This window comes from Panthera uncia, chromosome A2 (assembly GCF_023721935.1).
Source record: "Panthera uncia isolate 11264 chromosome A2, Puncia_PCG_1.0, whole genome shotgun sequence".
Lineage (NCBI taxonomy): Eukaryota > Metazoa > Chordata > Mammalia > Carnivora > Felidae > Panthera > Panthera uncia.
In genome coordinates, this window is record NC_064816.1 from 74,615,276 (window position 1) to 74,624,734 (window position 9,459).

The 9,459-nt window shown below is 37.9% G+C and overlaps 1 long non-coding RNA gene across 1 annotated transcript in view; it reads left to right on the forward strand.

The window, feature by feature from the left end:
• LOC125929836 (uncharacterized) overlaps positions 1 to 9,255 on the forward strand; it is a 42,817-nt gene extending 33,562 nt beyond the window's left edge. The window contains exon 3 of the long non-coding RNA XR_007459977.1: positions 8,966 to 9,255. This is a non-coding gene — a long non-coding RNA (uncharacterized LOC125929836). The remainder of the gene's footprint in view (positions 1 to 8,965) is intronic.
• Positions 9,256 to 9,459: the final 204 nt, after the last annotated feature.

The window sequence follows — 9,459 nt, forward strand, 5'->3', positions numbered from 1 at the left end:
TTGCATTCCAAGTGAGCCTGGGAAAAGTGATCTATTTTGAGAAACCAGGAGAAGAGAAGGTCCCAATCACCTAATGAAAAGGAGCATGAGGAAAGATGGCATTAGAGGGGTGACAGGGCAGGACCGCCAAGGTCTTGTGGTCATGTTACAGGGTCTACATGTTATTTTGTGTACAGTGGAGATAATAGAAGTATTTTAAGTGGAGGAATGAACTGCTCAGATTCAGGATTTTTAGATGACATTCTAGCTGCAGTGAAAAGAATGAGTTGGGATTTGGGTGGGAAGGGAAGTGTGGAGGTTAAGAAAGAAAGCAGGGAGACTAGGCAGAAGGTGGGAGAAACCACTGTCTTGGCGTAAGTTGGAGGCTGAGCTGAGAGCACCTGCTGCTGGATGGATCACAGGAAAGAGGTTGAGGAGGGAAGGACTGACAATGAGTTCTCTTTCCTGCTTGAGTAACTGAAAACAGTGCCCCACTAACAGAGCATCATAAGAGTAGTCTTAAGTTGGTCATGGATTTCAATTGCTTATTAATTGGGTATTAATTTATATACTTAGAGAATTTTGCTTAGGATTTTCTTTTTTCATTGTTTTGTTTCTACCAAATTGCTAGTTGTTACCATCTTGATTGTCTAGTTGATGGTCTCCAATTCTTTGCTGGCAACAAGACCTTCAACATAAGAGTATGGAACTGTTGGGTTGTCTAGGTACATCATCTTCTACCCAGTCTTAGTCATCATTGCAAATCTTTAATAACTACTGCTTTAGAAGAATGTCAAACTCCAACAGGGTTGTTCTCATTGTTCTCTGAACATCTGCCCGTTTTTTTTTTCCTGCACCTTTGCTCTTGTCTGCAATGCCCTGCTCCTTCCTGGCTGCCAAGTAGAAATTTGATCATCCTTTAAGATTCTTTATGCTACTGCCTCTGAGAAGCCTTTACGGATCAATCAGCTCAGTTGACTTCTTCTGACACATCAAACTTGACCTTGAAATCTTAGTTTTCTTTGTATGAGTATGGGTCTTTTCTACCCACTTACATTGTAAGTTTCTTGAAGACAAGGATGAGGTCTTTCTATGCTTCCAGAAACTTTCATAAATCCTCACACATGGTCAAAATTTAAAAATGTTTCTTGGTCAAGTCAGGTGGGAGGGGAGCCTGCTGAAGAGATATTCTAGGTCAGGTACAACCTTAAAACAATGTTTACACTACAAACTAAAAGCAACTACCTGATGGCACATAAATAATATGAAGTTTCTGCACATATCTGCACATATCACAAAAGAGTTATGTCATGGCCTCTGTTTTCTCCTACCTATCAATGCATATTGGAGACTGAACTTGAAGAACATATTTTTTAGAGCTTTGTGATATTTCAATGCTATCTGTGCTGTACATTCTAGAGTCACATTGTTTGTTTTGTTTTTCATTCTCTGAAATATATTCATCAAGACAGTTTCTGGGCGTGGATCCAAAAAACAGTTTCAAGAAACCAGGGAATTAAATAGCACCAACCAAATTTTCAGTTGTAACAATAACTATTAAGCAGATCTCATTTAATTCTGGTCTGTGATCTGGACCATGGAAAATTAACTCTTGCCTTTTCAAGTCTCAATATTTATGAAGCTGGGATACCAAACTAGTGTCTGTCTAGATTTTTGATACCCTAACCCCCAACCCAAGTGTGCCATATCATAGCACACATATCTTTAAAGCGTGTCTAAAGTTGTTTTCTTTGAGAATTTGGGGAATTTTCAAAATAATCTGGAAGCCATTTATAGTATCATAAAGCCAGTATATGTAGTCTTTTTGTTTAGGAGCTTGAAGTAAAAAGAAAAAAAAAAAAGGAAAGCAATGTCAATATGGACACAACATAATTTTTACATTGCATTTTATTGTCCTGTTTCTGGAAACCATTCAGAATTCTTTGAACTGGATTCCTCTCCTCCTTTTGTCTGGGGATCTCAACATCTACCCTAGTGGTTCTTAATCCAAGCTCAAATTAGAATGCTCTGTGGAACTGACATCCAGGCACCAGGGTGATTCTAATGTGCAGCCAGGGTTTAAGACTAAGGAAGCTAACTAAACATTAACACGCTATAGCAGATGTGCTTCAATCTGAGCACAGTGGAGTGGAAATGTTCATAACAGCCTTCATTACAATAGGTCCAGTCTGGAAACAACCCAAATGTCGATCAAAAGTAACTAAATGGATAACTAAATCATTAAATACTCACACAAGAGAATGCAATATGGCAGTACCAATAGCTGAGTTATAGCTATGCAAAACAGCATAGATGAGCCTCATAATGTTGACTGGAAGAAGCCAGACCTAAATAAATGTATATTGTTCCATTACATTTTTATAAGATTCAAACATGGACAAATTTAATCTATGTTGTTAAAAGTCAGGATATTGATTACGTTTGGGGAGGGAGTTGGGGCAGGAATGGGGAGTGATGACAGGGAGAGAATTCATGGTGTTGGTAATGTTCTCTTTTTGGAGCTTTGCAAAGTTAGAAGCCTAAGGTTATACAACATAAAATTATGTTTTGCTTTATCATTTCAGTATGACCTCAAATCTATATGCTGAAATAATTAAAGAAATTCAACTATATTAACAAACAATATAATCTTTTGGAAGAAGCTCTTTGGTGAAAAATAATAATAATGAAAGTTTACGGTGTCATTTATCATTATGGGTCTTGATTTGCTACTAGTTCTTGTTTCGTTTTGTTTTTTTCAATGTGATGCAGTCTTGGAGACAGACCTACTTAAGATAATATTTTGGAAGTTAATATATTAATTACAGTAAATGGGGGTCTAAGAAATCTGTTCATTTAAGTCTATTTTAAACCAAATAGCATATGGTATAAAGCCAATTATATGATTTTCAAACAAATGTAATATCTTATAGATTCACATTGGTTTTTCTTTTTTAAAATTTTTAGGGGCACCTGGGTGGCTCAGTCGGTTAAGCATCTGACTTCAGCTCAGGTTATGATATCATAATCCATGAGTTTGAGCCCTGCGTTGGGCTCTGTGCTGACAGCTTAGAGCCTGGAGCCTGCTTCGGATTCTGCGACTCTGTCTCTGTCTCTCTGCCCCTCCCCTGCTAGTGCTCTGTGCCTCTCTCTTAAAAATAAATAAACATTAAGAAAATAAAAAATAAATAAAAATTAAAATTTTTTTAATGTTTATTTTTTGAGAGAGAGGGAACACAAGCAGAGAAGGGGAAAAGAGAGGGGGACAGAGGATCCAAAGTGGGCTTGTGCTGACAGCACTGAGCCCGGTGTGGGGCTTGAACTCATGGACTATGAGATCATGACCTGAGTGTCAGTTGGACACTCAGCCAACTGAGCTACCCAGGTACCCCCAGACTCACATTGTAATATAGACCTTAGCAGGGTTAACACTGGACTATTTTAAACCACCCTTGATGTCTTGAAGGTACCTAATAAATTTATGAGTTGAAACATTTTATTGATTCAGCTGATACTGGACTGAATCATTTAATTTATTTTGAAATGTTATTTTCTGATTATGATAGTAATATAAGTTTATTGCAGAAAAGTTAGAAAATAATAAAAAGAAAAATGCTCATAATTCAAACACCTGGAGGTAAGCACTTCTAAACATTTTTTTAAAGTTTATTTATTTTTGACAGAGAGAGCGTACATGTGCGAGAGAGGGGCAGAGAGAGAGAGAGCGAGAGAGAGAGAGAGAGAGAGAAAGAGAATCATAAGCAGGCTCCATGCTGTCAGTGCAGAGCCCAACATGGGTCTTGAGCCCACAAGCTGTGAAATCATGACCTAAGCCAGAATCAAGAGCCAGATGCTTAACCCACTGAGCCACCCCACTTGGAGGTAAGCACTTCTAACACTGTGGTATAATCCTCTGGGAAGAGGTATATGTACATGCATTTAAACAAAATTAGCTACATAGCTTTGAATCCCTTTTGTCATCTAGTTGTATAAGCATTTTGCTAAGTCATAAATGTTCTGCAGGGCTATGAATTTTAAAGGTCACATAGCATGCCATAACTTATTTAAACACTACTGTTGATCATTTAGGGTTTTCCATTTTCTTGCTTCCATTAGGTGCAAAGAATGAGCTTTGCAAGGTGTAGAAAACAGGGTAAGGACTGTCAATTGTATCTCAATTAAAAAGGAAAAAGAACTACAGCAGGTAATATGAGGGGGAGGAGCTGGCATGAGCAAATTTTTGTGCACCTTGTCTATTGCTGGCATCCTTCTCTCCCTCGTCCTCTTCTTTTGTCTACTTAACCCCTAGCCCCCACCTTTTTCTTCCTCCTCCTTCTTCTCCTCCTCCTTTCCTCTGGCTACACTGGCCTCCTTGCTTCCCATCAGTACACAAGTTTACTCTCCTGCCTTTGGGAATTTGTGGCTCCTTCTGCCTAGATCACTTTCCTGTCACCATGTAGTTCCCTCACTTCCTTGAGGTCTTTATTCAAATGTCACCTTTTCAGTAAGACCCTCTCTGGTCACCCTATCTAGTATTTCACACACTTAACCCCGATTCTTATATCGTCTCCAAGATTTGTTTACCTTTTTCCCTCTAGCATTTGTTATTATCTACCATAGTTTCTATTTCCATTATCTTTGTCAGTCTCCCCCACTGGACTATTAAGCACTAAGAGCACAGGGATCTTCACTCCTTTTGTTTGCTGCTGAATCCTCAGTGTCTAGACTGTGTCATCTCATTCTAAATGCTCAAAACATATTTGTTGAATGAATCAATGAATCAACATCACTGTTGTCATAATCATCATCAACAGCCCATCTCCTTTAGGAATCCTTTATTGAATATCCACGCTGTATGGAAATTTATAATCCAGTCAGAACAACTGGGTACATAATTTAACAGACTCCATTACTTGAAGTAACCCCCTCAGAGTACATCCTCAGAGACAGATCAAACAATGAAATTGAATAGATGGTATTTGTTTATGTCACTGAACATAACAGCTAGACCATAAGAAGCTGGAAAAACTGCTCTAAGTGCATAATTAACCAGATTAAAATGATTCAAAAGGGATTTGTGAAGGAAAGGAAATTCGGGGTTAAGGAACCTCTTAATCTTCCCAATTCTTGCAAAATGTGAGGAATAATTTATTAAGATGACAGGATTTATCCACCTTATCTAGAAGAACAAGACAGCCTGACCCAGTCTGCCCATAGTAACTCTGCCAAACCTCAGTAGTGGATCAACTCAAAAGTACATTTTCCTTGTTCCGCCTCCTGTTCCAAAACCAATAGACGCTGTTGAAGAAAAGCAAGTAACCAGCTCCATTGCACATATGCAATACTCAGCTTCATGCAGGCCCACAGCTCTGCTTAGCAATCCTAGAATAGAGAGGTTCTCAATAGTTTTGGTCCAGAACCCACTTTGTACTAAATTATTAAGGACCCCAAAGAACTTTTGTTTATGTGCATCATATGTATTGATGTTTATTAGAAATTAAAATCAAGAAATTTCAAAAATATTTAAATAATTTAAAAATAGCAATAAAATCAATATATGTTAATACAAATAACATATTTTTATGAAAAATAACAATATTTTCCAAAAGAAATCAGTGAGAAGATGAGCATTGTTTTACATTTGTGCTAATCTCTTTAATGATTGATTTAATAAAAGATAGCTGGATTCTCATATCTGCATCTCCATTCAGTCTGTGTAGCTTCTGGAAGACTCCACCATCCACTCATGAGTGAGAGTGAAAATGTAGTAACTTATTGCACTGAGTCTGTCTTCCTGAAGTTTCCTGATGGTTTTTGCTTGTTACCAATAACCTCCCAATCAATGTCAAATCCTGTGGTAGGGATTTAGCTAAAGGTATTGGGGAAGACTTCATGGGCATTGAGGTAGGTATTAAAGGCTGACTCTGAGTATACAAGTCAAGGTAGAAGAAAGGGCAGTGATGGGTGAGGGTGTAGGGAGAACAATCCCTGTGACAGGAGATGAGGGAAACTGAGGCTGGAAATGTCCCATAAGGAATCTGGGCTCCTCCTGGGGGCATTAAGAAGCATGGAAGGTGACAGGCAGGCTAGTTTGGGAAGGAGGCGTATTGAGAAATACTTCCTTTTTAGAACAAGAGGAAAGGGAGCAAAGGATACAGATATTGCTAGTGGTGGTAGTGACATGTAGGAGAGTAGAGTGCTCATTCATCTACTCAGTGGATTATTGAGCTCCCCCTAAGTACCATATGATTGATAGTTTTACTTACTCTGCATGTATAAGATGAACACCATCTGGGAGGAAGGGTATGGTTACAGCTTAGAAGGGCAGTAAAAGTTTGAAACAACTTCTGCAACTGGTATTGGTAAGGGTCTCACAAAGATTGACAAAGAACCACCAGGGTTTCATCAGTGGATAGGCTAATCCACGGTCAGGAAATTGTAAGAGCCAGTGGAGCAGAAGACAAAAAGTGTAAATGAACTATGAGTGCTCATGAGAGCGCAGTTAAGATGATTGGCCCTAGATTTCAGGTTTTTTTTTTTTTTTAAATCAAGGTAAAATTTACATAACATAAAATTAACCATTAACCATTTTAAAGTGTCAGATTCAGTGGCATTTAGTACATTCACAGTCATGTGCAACCATCACCTCTGTCTACTTCCAAGATATTTTATCACCTAAGAGGTAGTCCTGTTCCCATTAAGCAGTCACTGCCCATTCACCCCTCCTCCCAGCCCTAGGAAACAATTAATTTCTTCTCTTTCTATGGATTTTCCTGTTCTAGGTGTTTCATATCAATAGAACCATGCAATATGTGACTTGCTTCTTATGATTTCAAACTTCTTCCATGTTGTAACACATATGAGTACTTTATTTCCTTTTGCTGCCAACTAATGTTCCATTTTATGGATATACTACATTTTGTTTATCTATTCGCCAGCAACGCGCATTTGTGGTTTATTTCTACTTTTTAGCTATTATGAGTAATGTTGCTATGAACATTTGTGTACAAGTTTTTGCGTGGACATACGTTTTCGTTTTTCTTGGGTATATACCTAGGAGTGGAAATGCTGGGTCATAGGGTAGCTCTATGTTAAACTATTTAAAGACCTGCCAAACTTTTCCAAAGCAGCAATGTATTTCCACCAGCAATACATGAGGGTTCTAAATTCTCCACCTCTTTGCTTGTTATTATTTGTCTTACTTTATTATATCCTTCCTTGTGCGTGTAAAGTTGTAGTTTGACTTGCATTTCCGTAATGACTAATGCTACTAAGCAATCTTTCACATGCTTACTTACCATCTGTACCTTTTCTTTGGTGAAGGGCCAGTTCAGCTCTTGCCCATTTTCTATTTGGATTGTTTGTTTTTTTAGCATTTCGAGAATTCTTAATATATTCTTGATGCATACGTGATTTGCGAATATTTTCTCCCATTTTGTACCTTGCCTTTTCATTCTCTTAACAGTGTCATTTGCAGAGCAGAGACTTTTAATTTTGTTGAGGCCCAAACTACTATTTTAAAAAAATGTATGGATCATGCTTTCTCATGTCATGTCTAAGAACTGTTTGCCTAACTTTACTTTCTGAAGATTTCCTCCTTTTTTCTTATAAAAGCTTTATAGTTTTACACTTTTACATTTACATCCACAATCCATTTGAGTTAATTTTTATACAAGTTATGAATTTAGGTCAAGGCTTACTTATTTATTTATTTTGCCTATGAATATTTAATTGTTCCAGTAACATTTGATGAAAGACTATATCCCCTTTACCGTTAGATTGGCTATGTGTCATTGTCAGAAATTGGTTGACTATGCTCGTGTATAGCCTCAATTTCTGGATTCTCTGCTATGTCTCCTTGACCTATGTGTCCATCTTTCTTCAATACCACACTGCCTTGATTACTGTAGGTTTATAGTAAGTCTTAAAATGGGGTAAAGTGAGTTCTCCAGCTTTGTTCTTTTTCAAAGCTGTTTGGCTGTTCTAGTTCCTTTGTCTTTTCATACACATTTTAGAATCAGCTTGTTGATATTTACAAAAAATTCTGGAATTTTGATTGGGATTATGTTGAATCTATAGATTAAGTTGAGAATTGACATCTTAACAATTCTGAGGCTTCCATGGATAGACATGACATATCTTTCTATTTATTTATATCTTCCTTTATTTCTCCAATCAGCCTTCTGTAGCTTTCAGCATACAGATCCTGTACACGTTTTGTTAGATTTAAATCTAAGTATTTCAATTTTTGGTATGATTTTGAATGGTACTTAAAAATTTTTTCATATTCTAATTGTTCATTGCTAATGTATAAAAATAAAACTGATTTTTATATATTGACCTAGTATTCTGGTGTTTATAAATTATTTATGAGTTCTAGAAAATTGATGTATACTCCTTAGGATTCTTTTGATGTTGATAATTATATCATTTAAGAGTTGAGATAATTTTCAGGGTGCCTGGGTGGCTCAATCAGTTGAGTGTCTGACTCTTGGTTTCAGCTTAGGTCATGATCCCAGGGTCATGGGATCATGTCCCGTGTTGGGCTCTGTGCTAAGCATGGAGCCTGCTTAAGATTCCCTCTCCCTCTCTCTCTCTCTCTCTCTCTCTCTCTCACCCTCTTTGCTCACTCTTTCTTTCTAAAATAAAAATTAAAAAAATAAAAGAGTTGAGATAGTTTTCTTTCTTTTTTTTTTCCCAATCTGAAAGCCTTTTTTATGCCTTTTCTGTCCATGCCATTCTTGTGCTCAGGGGAGGTACTGGTATTTATGACAATTTGCACACAGAATTGGGAGATTCCCTTCTTTGATTCTCTCCTTTCTTGGATTTCTCCCAAACTTTCCACATTCAAAGGGATCCTATTCTAGCTCCAGTCCAAGGTGGTAGTATAGGAAGACCTTGAACTCACCTCCTCCTAGGCGAAAGAGGACTTCAACTACCTCCATATTGACCTTAACTTTCTAGTTGATTAAGTTCTTCTTTCCAGTTTGTCTCTTAATTCAGGCCAAAGACCCTGAGGGCAAAGCAACGCCTGCCGGGAACTGAAACTACCCCTCAAGCAATAAGGACTGCCCTGAGCCAATAAGACTCCACCATCAACTCCAAGACAATGACCAACCTGACCTTTACTGACCACCTGCATGTACCCACCCACCTTTGTCCCACATTTTCTTTACATATTCCTGGAAGTATTTTTGGTACTTTAGAGACAGTCTTTGATGTTAGTCTGCTATCTTCCTGGTGTTGGCCTCACTGAATAAATTCCCTCTTTGTTTCATCTCCACTAGTTCCTCTGCCTTTGGATTTTGTCAGTGGTGAGTAGACAAACCTGGTCTTCTTGGGTCCCCTGGAGCTAGGTGCTCTTGCACCCTAACTCCCTGGCTACATATTTGGTGAGCCAGCCAGGAGCTGTACTTCCAGTTTGTCCAGCTCCCTCAGGATTATACCTATTGATAGAACAATTACTCCTGAAGAACTGAG